Consider the following 20,839-nt stretch of genomic DNA (forward strand, 5'->3'; position numbering starts at 1 on the left):
TGCATGAAATCTCAGCTATGACACAGTGTAAAGAGTCAACGATATTAAAACAGAGCTGGTGACTCCCCTCCTTTGCAAATATTGCTGAACCAGCAGTTTTGCACAATGGGTTTTATCTAAATTAACTTTGTTTCACACTTAATTTGTTGTGCATAGTTTACCCTGCCTTTCATGCCAGTTAACTTCCAGAAATGCTTGGTGTGCAAAATGAGGAAGATCTAAATGAATTAAATAGGAACTTAATTGTACTATGTGATAATAGCTGCTTTGCAGTTTACACAGCAGTCTCCATTAATGTATGTGTGTTTTAATAAGTTGCATCTTTTATGTTTTTACCTCAAAACTGTCTGGGAAGTCAGAGTAGGTAGCTGTTTCAAAAACCTGAAATCTCTTCTGTTATATTAAAGAGGAAAAAAAAAATATTTACTTGATAAACCAGCAAAGATGCTAAACGTATCACTTTGAGAAGAAGTTACATGATACCAAGTGGGAACAAAATCTCTTATGATATTCAATTGTCTTGTCTGTTCATCATTAGTAAATGCTAATTAGTTAGCAGAATGTCCATTCCCTTCAGGTGTATTATGAGCCCAATTGAGTATCATTAACTTGCCATGACTGTAATAACCTCAGAGGTAAACAGATATATTTTTCAAATGCTGACCTAAATATTAGCAGGCATTTTGGTCAGAACACCAGTCTAGCAGCCAGAAATAATGGATGTTTATGCCTGGCTCCTCCATAAATTTAATCTGGTTATTTCTGAAATTCCCCACCATTAATACAGGAAATATATATATACATATACTTACATATATATTTATGTATTTTCACAGATATTAGTTAATTGTGAAAGTTCTTTAAGATCTGTGGATGGAATTTTTTGTATAGGTTTTGAGAAAGAGGTAAAGCATCTGCAGAAATATTACATAAACTTATGTGGGTCTGTGATCTTTATGAATGGTTTATGAATACTATGAATTTATCTGACCTAGACTAGCAGTATTTATCCAGATGTGAGCTCTTTACCTAGATTTGTTTATGAATATCATTAACTCCCATAAGCACTGTTCTCATTGTCTGCATCTACAATGTGAGACTGTTCCACCCAATCTGAACATCACCTGTGAGACCATATACATTAGCTGTGAATCGCCATGCTGGAGTGAACTCTCTGCCCATTTGTCTCAAGCCCTAGTAGTACAGGACAGCTCAGGAGCAGTATGAATTCCTCCCTGTGAGGAAGCAAAGTCTGCTGTCCTGTCAAAAAGGGACTAACCGTCTGGTCCTGAGAATACAGAATTTCCAAGATCAGTTATCAGTCATCTGTTGTGGTAGTTATTTGCTAGCATTTTGAATGTCTTTAAATAAGTTGAAGTAGATCTCATAATGTTCAGGTGTTAATGTATTTTATGAAGTTTACAACAGGATAACATATGATGTTGCTTTGTTCAATTGACAAAGCTGAGATACTATCTCACTAATATTCCTAGGTGATGAGGATGTATGTGTACTGTAATGGTGATGAATGTGGCATAAGCATTAAAGAGAGAAACATAAAAAGACAGAATCAGACAGACAGATGTTTTCTTCCTAGTCCATATTGTAACCAGTCTCAAACACTAGTAAGCAACAGAAAAACCTGACAGAAGTTGTTGGAGTGAGAATATAATGGAAGTGATATTTTTGTCTCTTCTTTTAAAAAATTGAATGCAGCACTCTAAATTTACCTGAATTCTGAAATGTACCATCTGTGAATGTAACCTGCAGAGAGATCTCTAGTATTTATTGATATGCAATTATGTGATACATAAAGTATGTGTGTAATACAGATCATGTAGACATGACTGTGTATCTGTCCATTGTAGAGCACTCTAAGAAGTATACCCCCTCGTCACTTCTGGACGTCAAAGCTCTGGAAGATGGCCATTGTGCACATCTCTTATAAAAGACTGTGACCACAAAATGAAAATGAGCAGTCTTAGCCTTTTCTGGAAATTCTTGAACATAAGTTTTGAATGCTCTGTGGAGAGGTATCCCATGTTTTCCTCTGGAGCCAGAAGAATGACTTTGGTGCGAATCAGAAGTGCTGGGAACACATATGGCATCTCCCTTGCTGCTGCACCTTTTTTTGTCTGTCTCCTCTACCACTTGGAAGGGAGGGCTGGCAGCTCCCCTTCCCCCTTTACTTAACAGCTTTCACCAGTAGCAGGTAAAAGTTCCTTGTCAGATGAACACCTGAGGAAGCCCCCTTCATCCTCAGAGACATGCAGAAACCATCAGGGCAGCAGTGGAAGGAAGTGCTCTATGTATTTGCACAAGTGTTTTGCAGTGCCAATGCTCCTGCTGGTAGAAATGAACCAATGATAAACCAAGAATTGCAAATCTTCTCCTACCTCCCATCCTGGATGGCCAAGATTCAGAATTGAAAAGTCACACAGACACCACTAAATTTAAAACAATGTAATTGTAAAAATGGTCTTTAGAATGTGACATATGAGAAATCCTTTTTACCATTTGTAGCCTGTTTTTACCCTCCATTTCATACCACAAAATTTTGAAGGACAGGATTTAGCCCAGATGGTACAAGAGAACAACTTTCTGGGATGATTTCTGAGAGATGTGGTAAACTGTCTAAAAATTCAATGAAGTGCTATGTAAAATGTAGGAAAGCTCTTGTGTTAAAATTCTTGGAAAATAAGCCTACTTCTCACTTCACGCAAAAGGAAACAACCTTGTGAAGCACTTCACAATGCAACATGAAACTGAGAAGGGCTGTTTCCTAATGAAATCCAGAGAAGCCAAATTAGAAACCTCTGTACAATTTCACAGGACTCTGAGGGGTGCCCAGCATGATGTATCCACTCAGATATCTACACTTTTGTGAAGAATAGTTGATGGAATGTAATATCTTTGCCTGGAGGCATGACCCTTATCACTGGTAATTTTGCAGACTGAGGGACCAAGGAGTAATTAGACAAGCAGGGGCACCATTAGAAGGTGGCACATTTTCCTTTCTTCTCATAAATTTCAGATGCAATTGGGTTGTTTATAGAGGAGAGAGGAGTCAGTGCTTGCTGCCTTATTAAAATCCTGAATTATGTTTTGAATCTTAGCACGTATCATCTTTCTCAAGACAAATGACTGCAGCTAAGCACTAGCTTCAACCACTCTATGAGATAAACAAGGTAACTAGTTATATTCACTTTTCAGCAGAGGCAGACGTTTATCTGCGCTCCTTTAAGGATTTGCTGAAACAAAAGTATATCTCATTTGCAGCCACAGTAATCAGCTTACCTTTAATCTTTTGTTTTCTTTATTAATAACTAAGATTTATTCACTTTGAGCTGTCTAAAACCAGAGCTACCACAGATCATCCAAGAGCATTAATCTTTGTTCTCTGCAACCTGGTTTCTGAAAACTGGAGGCAAAGCAAAGAAGCAAAGAGGTTTTCAAGTGCTTACAGAAAGTCAAATACACACATTTATTTCCAGATTCTGGGGCTTTTGTCACTGACTTAAGGTGTGAGCAAAAGTATTTTTCTCCCAGCAAGCTGCAGTATTTCAGTTCAAAAATAGTTTTGAAGTAAGTCTGTATTGATTCAGATTTTTTTTTAAATCCATCTCCACAAAATTTGTTGGCAAGTTGCTGTCCTTTATTAAAATGTCTCCTCCCAGAATACTAAACACCAAACAAGGATCAAAAACAGCCAATTGGCAGAGTCATTCATCATGATGATGAGTGACAGAATTTGACAATGCTGGTGGAATTAGGGCTTAAGCTTCAAACTGAACCAAACCAGATATTAGCGGCACAGTTGATTAGTTACAAACCTTAATTAATCTTATTAATTTCTTGCTTGACCTAGTTGGAATGATAATTAATGTAGTTATGATTAATAATGGGATGGCTAATTGCTATTTTTCCTCACTTCTCTATAAATGTGTGTCCTTTTTTATTTAAAGACAGTATTTTGTGTAACTTGTATTGCATGTTTCTGAAGCTCTGATTTATTCTTCCCCCCAGGTAGCTTATTACAAATGTATGACAAAGTGGTAATTACTGTCAGATCTGGCCAAAGCATGCCACATGTTCCAAAGTATTATTTAAATCTGTTACTGCATATGTCAGCTTAGTTTGTGCAAATGGGAAATTTCAGGAAGAGACAAAAATAATGTCAATACAAATGACAAAAATAATGAAAATTATGAATACTGTAGAAGGGTCCTAAACCAGGCCATGTGAAAAGGGTAATGACCTTTATAACTAAGACTAAGTTATCTACCAGAAAACAATAATTAATTTCAGTTGTCTTAAACCAACAAATCTGACCATCACAAATTTACTGCAGCAGTAAACTAACCAGAAAGCCAGGTGCTACACATCTTGTGTTAACTCTTCCAGTGAACTTAACAGAAGCTTTGGAGGCTTAGAATCAGCTGAAAGGAGTACATAAGACATCAGCATTATTCTCTTTTCTGGAGTGATAGGTGTATTTCTGTCCCTTAGGAATGATATTGGTTTAGTAAAGCTGATCAGTGCACTCTGAATTTTTATCTTTCCCTGCCTTTTGGTGTAAACGTTGAATATTGATAAGAAGCTTTGTTTCTTATTCCATTGAGGTCTCATGGAACTTTTTAAACTTCCAAGTTTTTTTTTGTTGGAGGTGAAACTATTCCCTTTGACCTTTTCCAGACCACTTTGTTGTTTGGCTTACTGAATCATAAAGCTATCTGAAAATCAGCTGACATGGATCTTCCCCACACTATGATGTATCATTATGGGGGAAAAGCATTAGCATCATTTTGATGATGTCAAAGCTGCATCACGTGATGCTGTTCCTGTGTATGATTATAGTATGAATAGATCTTTGCTCACAAAGTTCTGAGAGTTGTCTTTCATCATTTGCCAGTGACAACAGCTGGTCAGTTCCACAGATGTTACTCGTGTTCTTTTAAACAATATGAACAAATGAAAGGTGATCTCAGCCTTTCCTCCAGTGGATTTCTAAAATATTCTTCAATCTCTCAAGATAGCATTATGCATTTTCTGACATTTCTAAGGGCTCTTTTCAAGACAATTATTCTTCCTGAAACTTCTGTGTGCAGTTCATTGTGTAAATATACATTTAACATTTTTACAAGATCCAATATGTTTTTCCTTAGATCTTAAACTAATTTTCCTAAGATCTTAAACTAATTTTTAAGAAACTTCTTTCATCTTAGCAAAATTATTTCTTTTACTGGGAAACACCTGATGGTTCCAGTCAGTTTGGCAGCCAGGTTATGATGGACAATGATCTTACCAGATCTTACTCTATGCAGGATTTGACCTGTCACTGCTTGGAAGGAAAAGTTTGGGGTAGGGGTGTGTGTGTGTGACTTATTAAGGTTACTGTATTAATGTTATTCAGATTAGAATCAAGGTTTTAATATGTAAATAAAATGAGTATTTGTGCTGTTGCAACTGACATTTACCAAATGACTTTTAAAACAAAAGCCTTGACCACTTGTCAATATGGAAGATGAGTTATCACTTCTCATATACAAGACAGTGTTGACTCCAGATGTAGTGGTCTTGTTCCAACACAGGCAATCATTTTCTTCAAAATTTAATATATGTTTTCCAATGGTTGTGATGGTTTTTTTCAAATATCCTCTAAGCTGTTGACTAGTGTTTCTCTGTGCTATGAAATAAATAATGTGTTCTACCTCAAACAGGGCTACATTACAGTTATAGAAAATTGACCTGTTAAACACCCACAGAAAAAAAAAAAAGATATCATTAAAAGCTCACTATTCTCTGCTCTAGGTAGCTGCAGTAACCATGGTACTGTTGTATACATAACACCAAAGGTATAGTACAACAACCCCCGTGGAATAGCAAATGTTGAATTTTAATGATTCCTGCTTTATTTAGGTTGTAAAGTGCTTTGGGATAGGTATCCTTCAAGATGAAAGGTAGTACAGAAATATAAGCTATTGCTATTATGCTTTGAATTAATCACTTGCTTTCCCCTCCAGAGTGATGCAGAAAAAAATCTTAACACCTATTTTACTTGCAGCCTGAAAAAAGAAACCTTCCCCTCATAAAATAGAATAAAGCAAAGCAAAATAAAAAGCTCCTTCAAATCTGAGAGAAAAAAAATCAGTTTCACGTTGATATATATAGCTTTCATCCTGCATTTCTTGAAATCGATATTCATCTGAAGGAAAGCGAATGAGTTATGGAAACAGGATCGAGTCCTTGGTTATTAAATATCTGCTAGGAACAGGTTCTGAGTGGGTAATGTCTGTGATCTCCTAAAGTAGGGGAACCGAGGAGACAAACCCTACCACCCACTTAACACCGCTAGTGTGAACGAGCTGCTATCATAATGCATAGTAATTATGGTAATCAAGATGCAGACCCTTACTTAATTAAACTTCACTGCAGTGTGTGAGGAGCAATAAATTTATACACAATAAAAGTAGAAATGATTTAAAACTAGGCTGGATAGCATATTCATGCAAGTGATAATAAAATTTATGTATATGGACACACTGATAATTAACACTTGTAAATCACTCAAAGGGGACCCTGTTTCAGATGTGCACTGGCACACACACAAGGTTGCATGTATGTATCAGTGATTAACGGGATCTAAAGCAGCCTTTGTTTATTTGATTTCTGTCTCAGAAAATAAAATCAGAATCACAGAAACTAGAGAATTAACATTAAGGCAGGGACATCACATTATTACTACATCTTGTGAAAGAGCACAGAATTACCAAGAAATACCCTTGTATTGTACAAATACCCAAGAAAATAATTGTTGCCATCCCATTCAATTTATAATATGAATATGTGTAGTAGGTGCAGATGAGGAGTACAAGAAGCAATGAAGAAAGTGTTGAGGAGAGGTTTGCTGTTCTGAGGACTTTGCCAGCAAATTTTTTACTAGAGAGACTAGCCATATAACTATGTAGTTGGTATAATTTATTACAGTTCCCCTAGGGCAACAAATGGTAACTTCATAAGGGCTTTTTCAAATCGATAATTGCCTCTGCTCTTCAGTTTTAGCCACAGAGCTAAGTCAGTGTTGGCTTGGAATTTTTTCATATTCCTAATTGACAAATCTTTATGAAGAAAACTTTAAGAATAAAATGATTGCTTCTGAGCATGACAGAGAATTATTTCAGCTGTTATAATCCCCTTGTTTCTAGTATATACTTCATGTTGGCAGTGGTCAAATGTGATGGTACCTGAAGCTAGAAGACAGAAGAATGATATTTTTCCACCTAAATACATGCAGAGGTTCAATTATAGACTAAGTCTTTGATGTGCATCTCTGGCCATGGATTCCCCAAATCGACCTTTTCTCAGCTCCTCTGTTCTTAGAGGCAATGTTCAGGCATATCCTGTTCAGACAGGCAACAATGTTCAGACAGCAGAAATTACATATAATCCAGTTTTAGAAAAATCTGTTGAAAAAAGGGCCAGAATGCAGATGAACTGAAGGCTTCTTCTGTGTGTGAAATCCTCTTGATGTGGGATATCTTCTGATGAGCTACCTGTATTACATGCTGAGGACAAGAATGGTATTGTCAAGCTGAAGATCTAGCTAGTGATTTTCAACAAGATACATCTGGTAGGCAAGAACTCCTCCTGGTGAAAGCTGTCTGTATGGCTACTGCAGACACAAAACAGGTTATAGCCTTGTGTACAGTGTTCTGTTTCTCCCTTACTGCAAAGAGCTCCATATTGTCTGTGTTCCACACAGGTGAGATAGTCTAATCACAGTTTTATATCATGGTTTGGGTTGGAAAGGACCTTTAAAGGTCATCTAGTCCAACCCCCCTGCTAGGGGCAGGGACATCTTTCACTCGATCAGGTTGCTCAAAGCCCCATGCAACCCGACTTTGAATGCTTCCAATGATGGGGCATCCACAACTTCTCTGGGCAACCTGCTCCAGTATCTCTCATTGTAAAAAATGTCTTCCTTATATCCAACCTAAATATACCCTCTTTCAGTTTAAAACCATTGTCTCTTGTCCTGTCACTACAGGCCTTGGTAAAATGTCTTTCTCTGTCTTTCTTATAAGCCTCCTTTTTATATTGAAAGGCCACAATATGGCCTCCCCAGAGCCTTCTCTTCTCCAGGCTAGACAACCCCAACTCTCAGCTTTTCTTCACAGGAGAGGTGTTCCAGCCCTCTGATCATTTTTGTGGCCCTCCTCTCGATCCACTCTAACAGGTCCATGTCTGTCTTGTGCTGGGGACCCAGTAATGCATGTTTGTAACCTTGATTGTAGTGGAGAAGATCTAGTGCTACTTTTTCCATTCTCCTACTTAACACTTGTGGGAAAGAGAAAGATGCTTTTTGTTATTACCCCGTCTGCTAAGAAAAGATGTTCACCTCAGCTATCGTATCCAGAAGCCCATATGGGAACTACTGGTGGCGTAGGAAAGGAGCACAGAGGTCTGAAGAGCTTCCACGCTACCTTAACTGATAACTGTAAAAGAGTCACTGTGATTTTAGTTCACTTCTTTGACTGATTCAAGACCAGTGGGTCTAATTATAGACATCACAGTAGCATGGAGGTTAATCTATACCACATACTCCATCACAGCACCCATCAATTATTCTGAGAGTCTTGAATTGGTGGGGCACAGGAAAATATAAAACATCTCTCTAGACCTGTTCTTCTGTTCTTTGGATGTTGTAACATATGTATGTTATATATACATATGTGATGTAAATACATATATTGCTAATATATAAGCAGCTTTAGACACTATCAGTCATCTGAGGATTTATTCTCTGAGGAAGGTTCCATCAGTAGGTGGCTTTCATGGTGTCCTGATGGAAAGAGGGCCCTGGGCTTTGATTTCTAGTATATCTGAGATACAGTTCTAAAAATGTAGGTCAATGAATCAGTGATGACTTACACAGATTTAATGAAAAAAAAATCATAAAGGAAAATACAACAATGGAAACCAATTGGCTATAGTTACATCAGTGAACAACATCTGAACTATAGCCCCATCCTGCCACACAGGTATGTACTTTGTACTTCTTGCAAAGTTATACTAGAATCAGAATTTCTGCCTGGCTTTCTAAATGGACTTCAGTCACTCCTGTACTGGACTCCACTTAGATCACACTCCTTTAATGGTTGCTTTGAGCAGGCACCTTCATACTATGTATACAATGCAAGAATGCACCAAAGTTACCAGTTCAGCATACACTCCTGGCTTACTGTAATTTTTCAAACACTTTGCCAGTTATTAACGTTGTCTTCATCCCTTCTTGAGAGTTTAAACGTGTTAATGAGTATGTTATTTACTATAATAAAGCCAGAGCCTGCTGTTAAATTAATAGAGTAACTCAACGAAGAATCCCCTAAAAGCTGTTTATCCCTGCTCTCCATGCAACTGAGCTCCAGCTAGTGTGGGTTTGGCCATCTGAATTCCACACTGTTCTATGGACATTGCATAAATACTGTTCAATTATAGATGGGTATCATATTAAAGTTAATTTGATTTTTTTTTCCCCTTCTTCAGCCAATCATTTAAAGCAGCAGTTGGAAATTGAATCTATGTTTATTTCACTCTTTGACTTCTTTACTTTTACATAATCACTTTCCATTTCTTCCTACAAGTGCAAGATGTGTCAATGCGTCTTGAATACCTTATCATATAAGGTATAATCTGTAGTACCTTATCATAAAGCTAAATCCTTTCCTCAGTGCTAAGCAAGTCTAAAATGGGGTTTTCCTAGACCTGGGAAGGCCTCAAACACCCATGGATTCTTTCTCCAAAACCATACTTAAACCTGAAGGCTGGAAGATTTTTAAAATCCCATCTCTAATTTTCCATGCTACCTCTGCTGCTATTTGTATTTTGCATCTGAAGAAAAGAGGCAAAAGAAAGGCACTAGAGTCACAGAGGTTTTGTTTCCACTGGGAAGTGGAAAAGAAGGGATTTAAAAGATGGCACTCATCTATCCACTGTCCTCTCTTTAAGCAGCCACAACTTGATCACAAAAGGCACAGTAGTCAGAGAGGACATCTAAATACAGACTGAAGTGTGAATGGCTAAGCAAATTTATTCTCAGAAGTCCCCAGTATTGTCTCTGAAGTGACTTTTCATGATTCCAGCCTTCTGGGTTAAATGCTCAGGTGGTGTAAATTGATGTAATGTCATTGACTCTAATTAAGTCAAACTGAATTAAATGAGCTGAGTATCTGAATGTCTGTCACAGTTTACCGAATCAGATTCTTTGTACTAAAAATTGCCTTTTTATCTTCAGATTTTATTCCCAAATAAAGATGTCATGTCTAGCAGGAAATCTCAGTTCTTGCACCAGAGACTTTGTGAGTCTTTCACAGGTATCTTCTGTCTTGCTGGGCTTGGCTGATGCCCTGTTAAACAGTGCATAAAACTGGTTGGAAAAGTGAACACAGTGCGCACAGGGGAGAATTTTCATTTGTGACATGGTCACAGCTTGCTTGCTTTCTAACATAATAAACTCCACACTTCCTAGACCAGCTTCCTCAGAGAACTGCACATCCAAAATCCTTTAAACATGTGAAATCTAAAGGAAGAAAAATAAGCTATTTACTGTTAAAAATGATAGGCCCAGCAGAGTTACTCCTAAGGATTTGGATCTTCATCTGCTAGCTGAAAAATTAAACTGTTGATCTAATATCAGTGCATGGGTATATAGTCCACCCCTGTCCAAGACTGTCATGTTACTATTGTATTGAGGAAGGTCTTCATTAATGATTTTGCAGATCTTTGAGGCTGAATGTAAAGATGTCAGCAGGATGGCTGCATGACCCCAATCAGAGAAGACTTTTCTAGAGTGGCTGAATGGGCCTAAATGGTAGTTTACGTGGAGCAGAAAGAAAAATGTTACTAGCTTTTGTTATTTTATAATGAACCTCATAATTGTTAGTTTCACTGAAAGATCCACATTTAACAATTACTTGAGACTATCATGTCTTTTTTCTTTTATCTTTTTATTTTCTTTTCATTGTGGTTGCAGAAAAAAATGTAATCCAAATGAAATTAAAGTCTCAAAAACCATAATCTAAAGGGAATCACAAAGACATTATTTTAAATTTTTTTACAACCTAACTTCTCTTCCATTCCCCCTAAAATAAAAAAATCAATGATTAAGAAGGCTTGACCTGTGACATTTGAATGCTTGTTTTTGGCGCTTCTTTTCATCCTGGATTAAAGGGTATTGCTTCTATGCTATATAATGATGGGGCTCTTATGCCACTCTCAGAGTTTCTAGGGTAGAGTTTTTTAAAAGTCTTCATGGCCAAAATGTATTTGCACTCTTCTGATCTTCCAGTGTACTTTGATTTCTTGTGACATTTGGAGTTACTAGAATTCATCAGCTAAAACTCAGAGCAAGGAGGGAGAGCAGTGGATCAGCTTTTAGAAAAACAGACTGCAAAGGTGAATTTTAGGTCCATTTCCACAGACACAGTCCAGTTCTGCTTATGTAATGCATATCCTAGAAACCAAGCTGTAAATCCTGTAGACCATGAAAATGCTAGTGAAATCTATTTGTTGTGATTTCCAATGCCAAACCAGAGTCTGTTTAACAGGAGAAAATAGGAGCAATTTGGATTTTTTGTTTTGGATAGATCCCTAAGAAGTGCATCAGGTTTAGTTTTACAATTCAGCATGAGAATTTTGGTTTTGACAGGTCAGCTTGGCCTAAGCAGTGCTCTTGATGTGGTTACCTGTCATTTACAAGTAGCAAGCCTCTACTGATTTCCTCAGCAGATGTCTGCCACACAGCCCATCAATCACGGTTGGGTAGACAGCTTGCTCAGAGAGAAAAAGAAAAGAGAAAAATGAAAACACATTTCTAATTTTCCAACCAGCAGCTCTCTCATATGAAATCTGTAAAACTCTTAAATCCTAATTCCTGTGAAGCACCTTTTCCTGCCCCCAGGGACCACCACCAGGGCTTGTAGTGTAGATGTTAAGTACTGGCCATAATCACAGAATTGTATAGGTTGGAAAAGACCTTTAAGATCATTGAGCCCAACTGTAAACCTAACACTACTAAGACCTAAGGCAGGTCCCTAATGCAGGTACAGTGCATATTTTTAGGTACCTACCAACGAGTTATAGACGGCAGACAGATGGGAATGCACTCTTCTCTTTTTCCCTTGTTAAAATCATGAAACGTAACAGACTGGCTTCATAATCCGCTCACTGGAACTATCCCTTATCTAATTTTTTAAAAGATGCAGGTGTGTTCTGCTGTGTGGACTCTTATCTCCCACTGTGACCCCTGTCGCAGGATAAGTGGTTGTTGCTGTGTGAGTATTACAAATCCAATTGCAAGGATGGGGCTCAGATCTTCTGCAAGGGAAGTACTGGCCTCTGTTCCTGTAGCTTAAGGAGCACATCAGCTCTTAGTAACATAGAGGCAATGAAATACGAAACTGTTCTTAATTTTTCTAGGAGAACATAATGATATTACTCATCAGCTAATAATGACAGTATTTAAGCTCCCTTTTTGCATGTAGAAGAAAAGCATTTACTCAAACTAGTAGTTATTGCTAATATTAAAGAACTAAACTAACTATAAAAGATGAGTTTGAGGTAGCAAGCCCTAAAGAATGAGAAGGCTGCATCTTCAACAGAAGCAGGGAGACAGACCTTTCTTGCTTTATGAAACTGTTCATAATTCCATAATTTATTTGTTTCTCAAAACTGTTTCAGAAGAATGAACTATAGCAGAATGGCTGGATGTTACTTTTATCCGCCAGCAAGAACTTCCTAGAAAAACTGTACATCTTCTTACAGTCCTCCTATATCTGAGACAAGAATATTTTAAACACATTTTCAGAAGAATATTAATTTGTTAAGAGATACCTGTGGTTTATTATTCATTATTTGTATTTCTCATTATTTGTTCCTTAGCCTCTCCTTTCAGTAGTTCTATTTATCTGAACACAGATCAAAAATGGTATTTTGTGAGTTAATGGCCAGTCTGCTAATTCAAACAATGAACTGCAAGAGCTTGGCAAACTGAAAACTATTTATCCAGTGCAGAAATACAGTTAATTTTTGAACAGAGAGTAAAGGATAAAACCCATCAAATAATTTCTAGAGTGAGTACACTCCACAAGTTTATTTCGGTTATCAAGTTAATACTACTGTACTCTCAGAAATTTATATAATTTTAAGTAACTATATATATATAAATGTTTATATGTATAACTGGAATTAACTTTTTAACTATACTTTCTCTGTTTTCAGTGGATAACTTAAACCTTCTCTGATCCAAGCATACTGGCAAATCACTGAGCATACAGTCAGCTTCAGAAAGAAATTGCAAGTTGAGCATTCATGCATGATTTTATCTTCTTGGCTATCAATGAGTGCTCTTAAAATCTTCCTGGTCCTTTAAGAAAGAACTGCAGAAACCAAAATTGTTCTTCACTACAGAAACGAAACTGATATTTTGGTAGCTTTCAACATCCAAAGCAACAAATCTGATATAGAGAAGTGGAGAGCTTGGAGGGATGCTAAATAAGGATAAGTATACCAATATACTTAAAAGACCAACAGTCCTATCAGAATTAATAAGGATTCTAGAGTAAAATACAGGGATTTGAAGAAGGAAACACAGGATAATACAGATGTTATATTTACTCATAACTGTGATAGTTCTTATGCTTATAAGAAATGATAGACACATTTTTTTACTGACTTTTGTTGAACAAAGTAATTTACTTCAAATCTCTCCTGTTCATTCAGACTCATACCAAAATACCTCTAACCAGAATCATTATTTAGAAGGGGGAATATATACTTTCTATTAATTTTTGTTATTTTATTAGAATTAACATTTCCTTTGGTAACATGCTGTCGTGGTTTAGCCCCAGCCGGCAGCTAAGCACCACGCAGCCACTCGCTCACTTCCCCCCTGGTGGGATGGGGGAGAGAATCGGAAGAGCAAAAGTAAGAAAACTCGTGGGTTGAGATAAGAACAGTTTAATAATTGGAACAAAATAATAATAATAATAATAATAATAATAATAATAATAATAATAATAATAATGAATTATAATGAGAAGGAAAACAACGAGAGAGAGAGAGAGAGAGAGGAACAAAACCCAAGGGAGGGAAAAAAAGAAAAAAAAAAAAAATTATACAACCGCTCACCACCCACCAACCGACGCCCAGCCAGTCCCCGAGCAGCGATCGCTACCCCCCGGCCAACTCCCCCAGTTTATATACTGGGCATGACATCATATGGTATGGAATAGCCCTTTGGTCAGTTTGGATCAACTATCCTGGCTGTGCCCCCTCCCATTTCTTGGGCACCTGGCAGAGCATGGGGAGCTGAAGGAAAAAAAAAAGTCCTTGACCAATGTAAATACCGCGTAGCGACAGCCAAAACATCAGCGTGTTATCAATATTATTCTCATACTAAAATCCAAAGCACAGCACTATACCAGCTACTAGGAAGAAAATTAACTCTATCCCAGCGGAAACCAGGACACATGCTCATAAGCTTCACATTTATAAACTAGTCTTAGCACTTTTTAACAGTCACATTATGTAAATGATCCCTACAATGATATCTGGAAGAAAAAAAATCCCAAAACCAAAAAACCACTTCTGCAGGTACTTAATGACTTCTATGCTAGTATCCCAGAGACCAGAGTTTGTTTCTTCTCGGAGATGATATATATTTCTATCTTCTATGCTGAGAATAATTCAATGTTGTTGGAAGTATGAAAACAGAGAATTGTGGTTAAAGAAGAAACATGATTCTATACACTGCCTTTCAGCACAGCTCTCAGTAACTTCAAAGTTACTGAGGTCAGCGGTAGCTGGTCCATTGACCTCATATTCCATGGGAACAGCCGGGGGATCATGCAGGTACTTTGTTGTTTCTTTCATAAATATTTCCTTTCTTGCAGTTTGCCATTTCTGGTACTGTTTATGATAACAAGGACAGATTTCAGTTTCATGCCTTATTTTCTTGCTCTCTCTGAGTTCAGCAGTCCATGAAGTACAGTTGCCCCATTCGTGACCACCCCAAGGGGCTATATCTATCACTCACTGAAGTCAGGGTTGATTTTCCTGTCACTGTTCCTTATCCACCAAAAAAAAGACCGAAAATAACCCTCTCTGTAACTCTATATGTGGCACATGCAATAAACTGTAAAGCAGGGACCATACCTGTGAAATGATAGCTGGATGGCCAGGGAAATTATGCTCTTTAAGCATCTTTGACAGATTGATACCTACAAGCCCTGAATTCTCACAACTGGAGGGCACACAAACATCTCCTCGCAGTACTTCATAGTACTTCATTTGCACTCCCTCCTAAGTAAAACAAAGTTGCTAAAAAATATCTGTTCTTTTCTGTTTGCAAACTATATGAAGAGATTTATTATTTTCTAAATGCATTCTGCAAAAGCATGTCAGTTTACAGATAATTTCCAGTCAACTGAGTGTGAATGATATGCAAAATGTGAGGGTGTCACTGGGCAGAGGATTCACATAACTTACTGTTACAGTCTTTGTGAGTCAAGTTTCATATGCAAATGGTCACGTTAATACTGATTTCAAAATTAAGTTTCTGAAAATATCCTTCAATGTCTTCTTTTCTCTTTCTGGTTGCACTCACCATAGTAATCTCACTGACTGTCAGATTTGCAGAAAGTAGCACTAAAGGGAAACTAATGGTAAAAAAAGGAGCAAAAATTAAGACAAAGTTCACAGAAAAATATTTGCAATATTATCTAGCATTGGTTTTCAGCAGTGAATCAAAGCTTGCCAAGATCAGCTGGAATTTCTCATTGATTTATTGGACTTTTGCCGCTTCCCTTTGTTTCACTAACACACTGTTTAATTTCTGGTCAGTATGGAGAATTCATGGCAAGACCCAAGGCTCTTTTTTGTTCTGAACTGCAATTGATATTAAACAGATGTATGAGGCATAAAAGCAGTCTGTTTCTGCATAATTGGAGCGATGCTGTATAAAGTTGTAAAACATGGTCAGAGGGATGCATCAGTTAATACGCAACGATGACCTGTTTGCACTCTCTACTATGAATCCTGCTGTTGTGAAATGTTGGATTTTTTTTAAACATCAGACAGTAAAAGAATAAAAGCTACAATTGACATGCATAGATCTCAGCTTAACTGTAGTTGTTATCACCTTAGTTGTCAAGAAATCCCTCAGAGGTCACTGTGGCCACTGCAGGGATAACTTTACTGTTTATAGAGACTAGCAGACCCTTTACAAGCTACACACCAACTGATTCTAGTAACACAGCATCTACCTCTGTTTTCCTCAACATATAATTTGCAGCATCTTATTTGCTGTAATTTTCAGCAGTTTAGTAGCCTGACAGATGAGCCATCTGCCCAGTCAAGTGGGGATGAATAGTTGATGGTTGGAACTACAACCAAAAATAAGCCATTTTTTCTCATCAGATCCCTCTGATTCACAAAGCTGTCAAGAAACAAAGCATCTACAATTGTAAATAAAAAATGATGCTATATTCTCATAAAGGAAAAATATTTTTCCTTCATTTGTGGTGACAGTATAACATACCAGTGTAGGACTGAGAAAGCTCCTATTTTATTTATTTCCCAATGGAAAACAGACCCAGAAGTATCCACTTTTTAAAAAAATTTTTTTGCACTTTTTTTTGCCAATTTTAGTCAATTTTTTATGCTGAGTCAGACCACTTAAGCATCATCCTAATGAACAGACTCTGTCCACATAAGAATATAATAAAATAATCATTATTTTATTTTAAATATTCATTACTCGGAAAAAGTATCCAACTGAGAGAACAAAAGAGTGAGAATGAAGTATGTTTTCTTCTGCATTGTAGTAGTGACTCCTTCTTGTAGAGATAGCCATGACTGTACAGGTGCATTCGATTTACAAAGTTTTAATTACACGCAGATCAGCTAATTTAGCTTACAAGTTACCATCAAACAGCTGATAGAAAGTTAATTAAGAAATGTTATCAATAAGGTTAGGTTCATATTCACAGAAAGTATTTCTTCCTGACTTTTTAATTCTAATGACTTCCAACTTGAATATTCAAGTGTTTAACATCATCTAAAAAGTGAAGATTCACACATTAATACAGTGATTCCAACAGCATTATTTACCATATTTGATTTTTGTCTTTATATAAATACACAGTAGGAAGGAAAGATATACAGAAGGTATTTCAGTACTGTCTCAGATGAACTTTAAATCATATAGTAGTTTTAGGTGCAGCACATGGACTGTGCATAGGCAAGCTGTGATGGACTGAGTAGTAAGATGTTGTTGCTTTTTACAGATAGATAAATTGTACTCAATGCATTCCTAATGCTACCTTTTCACATAATCTTATTTGACCACTGATGGAAGAAAAGGTGCTTTTTTTAGAGCTGGCTATGGAGAAGCAGTATCTACAAGAAAAATAATTGCAGGTGAGATGTTCACTGCAAAAAATTTTTGCATTTCTGGAAGAAGGAACGGATTATTAAATCTTTTTATTTAAACGACAGCATATATGACAATATTTGTCCTTTACATTGTTCAAAATAAGAGAAATATTCATTTTAAGACCTTAGAGTCTAAAAGGCAGATACTGAGAAGAGAGGACAGAGAAGACACAGAAGTAATCCTGTAAGTTGCATTCACTAACGTTTTTTGTAAATTAACTCTCTTTATGATGGTATCATGAAAGATGTATTTAGCAAGCAGTCCAGATAGGAAAGATGACTTCCAGAACTGGCATGGGTATTACACTGTGCAAAGACATGGGCTGATTGACAAACGGGCATTTGATGTGGCAAAACACATGGAAAAGCTGTGTCCTCTGACAACTCAGCTCCTAAGCCTGCCCTTGGTCTGTCCATGTTGTTTACTGAACAGCTGGAGGTTGTACCAAAGCTCTCAGCTATGTCTTCATTCCTTCTCATTTGCAGTAGGCAAACAGCTAAGCTCCTGCTGTGGTGCCTGCCCCTCATACCCATAACCTGGCCTCCTCTTCAGGTCTATCCTGACTCTAGACTGTCACCATCAAACTTCATCTAAAACTTGCGTATTCATTGTCCACAGCTGTTCAAAAATCCAGCTTTGCCCCTTTACCTGTGCTTCACCTTCTGATTACTGCTTTGCATTTTGGCTGACAAATACAGTCTTACCCTGTTAATCCTCATTCAGAGTGGTGATGCTGTAAGAATTATTCTTCTCTTTAGTTTCTTTGGCAAAACCTTGCCTCCTTTTGTAATTTCCCCTCTAGTTTCTCTTTCTCCATTGCCTTGAACATGAATACTTATCAGTATCTTCCCCACCTAAGAGCTGCACTCACTTCAGCATCAAAATGATGGCACCAGTATTAGTTAAGTTCTCAAAAAAGAGCTCCATCTCTTGAGTCATGCTCAAGGTTAGGATGGCAGGCATGATGATGATACAGACAATAACCATTAGAAAGAGGTCTGCAGACTTTTTGTGCTATCTCCCCCTTTCACTATCACAGTTTTCCCCAACTGATCGCAAGGTTCTTTTCTCCTCTCTTGCGCATCTTGAACTCAAAATTTCTGTACCTTTTCTGTGTTTGGGTCAGACCTTTCACCTCATTGCAATGCACGTTCAGTGGTTTAATTCCAAATGGAGGAGTACCTTAGTTTTAACAGAGTGGCTGATCAATAGTTTAATCAGTGATTTTATTTATAATTCTCTCTGTGCTACTCTTCTATTTATTTACTTTTGAATACTGCAGATCCAAAGTCAAACTGGGGTCATGCTGAGACTCAGGGGCCAATGAGAAAAGAAAGCAAGCATACCTGGCTGCTGAATGTCTCTGGAGCTGCCAGATGGAAACAAACAGGATATGTAAATCCACATATGTATACTGACTCTTTGTCTCTGCCTCGGGAGCAGTTCAGTCTTATGTAAAGATCACAAAGCAGTTTTAATGAGTAGGAAGCAAGAAGAGACATAGCGTTAAAGGAAATTAAAATTTATCTTTTCATTCCCTCTGAATGAAAAACTGGAACTCATAGGTTATTTCTCACTGGGGTGCTATGATTTAGAGTCTAATTTTGGAGCTGTTTACTTTTTAAAAAATTGATTAGTGTGAGCTACTAAAATATCTCTGCAGCATTCTTATTTCTGCAGATGCATTCATTGATATTCACCAGGTAATTTATGCTAACGCAGAGAACATTTACAGCTGTTCACTTCCAGTACTAGCATTTACAGACATTTGTCAATCACTTAAAAACACAAGCTGTACAACCGGATTATTTAAATATTTTTAATTCATACTGTTGCTGAGAAACGATAGTGAACATCAGAACATATTTTTGAATGATTACTCATAATAAATCTGTCAATAAACAAAAATCACATTTATGGCTGTTGTAATATGAAGAAAACAATAATCTTCAATAGATCTGTAATGATTTTCACCAGGCTAGGATTTGATATACAGTACGGTGTCTATAATGAAAGAATTGAAAATAATGCAAGTTGTCCCTCTGAAATGTTTAGGATGGGAGAAGGGCAAACTTCCAAATCTTGCCTTCTCAAAAAATAATCAGCGTTCATTTTATGGCATTAGTTTTGGCCATAACAGAAACAAAAGTCATTTTACACTAGCCACAGACATTTTTTCCTCTCTTTTATTTTAGCTGCCTTTTTAGACCCAGTCAGACCGCTCGTATGTCAGCACTAATCAGTAGTGAATTAATTACAGACATGGATTTAGTAATTGCTTCTTTGCTGGAATTTAATCTTTGCCTTCCAGTAATCTAGTAAGGGAGTCAGCACTGCATTGTTCAGCATAGTTCCAAGGGATTAAGAAGAGTTTAATCACTACTGTATTTTTAGCCTTTTGGATTACTTGTAATTAACTGAAGCATATAGTACAAACATTGCTTCAGTAAAAAAACTTGCAATTTTTCTACCCTGGGAGAGGCCAGTCACAATTTTAATCTGGTTGGAATACCTCCCTCATTCTGCAAATACCTGTCTATTTTTGAATGATGGTAGAAACCCTGTAGATTCATGTAGAGAGCACAGGAAAAACAAAAAACAGCCTGTCACCTGACATGTTGCTATTGCTTAGGGTGTTAAAACTAGACCTAACCATCCAATAGTCAGGCAAAGCTGCAGGATTTTTAACTGTCGTTTCATTATTACAGCTAATGGTCTTCATAAAACCAAATATTTAGGATAGTAATAGTCTGTTAATCTACACAGAAAAGATAAAAAATCATGCTGAAACAGGGGGACTAGCAAGGTACAGGTTGGTAGCAAATACAATGTAGTATGCTCCAAGAATTCTTGCATAAAAGCAGTGAAATCTTTAAAAAGGTAGTAGATCTTGTCCTATTACAGAATAAATGGAGTTCTGCTATCTCTGGAATTAAAAGGGACATGACTTGGCAAGAAAGGAGGTTTGGGAGCACAAGAAGAACTGCTATCATGCGTACAATGGCAAAAACCTTCTACAATTAAATGAACACCTCTTGGAGGTCCCCTGAAGAGTCATAAGAGACAGGGCTGAGGTCCCAGAGCATTACTGTCCCTACAGGTTCTTTCATCAGCTTCAGTGAGGCTTCAGCTCAGAAGCAGACAAATTTTTTCAGATGGGCATTTTGTTGTTTTAAGCACAGTCTTCAATAACAGGCTCCCAGCTGATTAAACAGTGTTCTGTAGTTTTCCTTTAAGAATGAACACAGATGTTTCCCCAACCAAATCCATTAGCTATCTTAGTTAACAGCATCTATATAAAAACAGATTTTAAAGAGTTATCAAATAACTGGCCCATTGGAAATG

Source organism: Ciconia boyciana, chromosome 6, assembly GCF_034638445.1.
Source record: "Ciconia boyciana chromosome 6, ASM3463844v1, whole genome shotgun sequence".
Taxonomy (NCBI): domain Eukaryota; kingdom Metazoa; phylum Chordata; class Aves; order Ciconiiformes; family Ciconiidae; genus Ciconia; species Ciconia boyciana.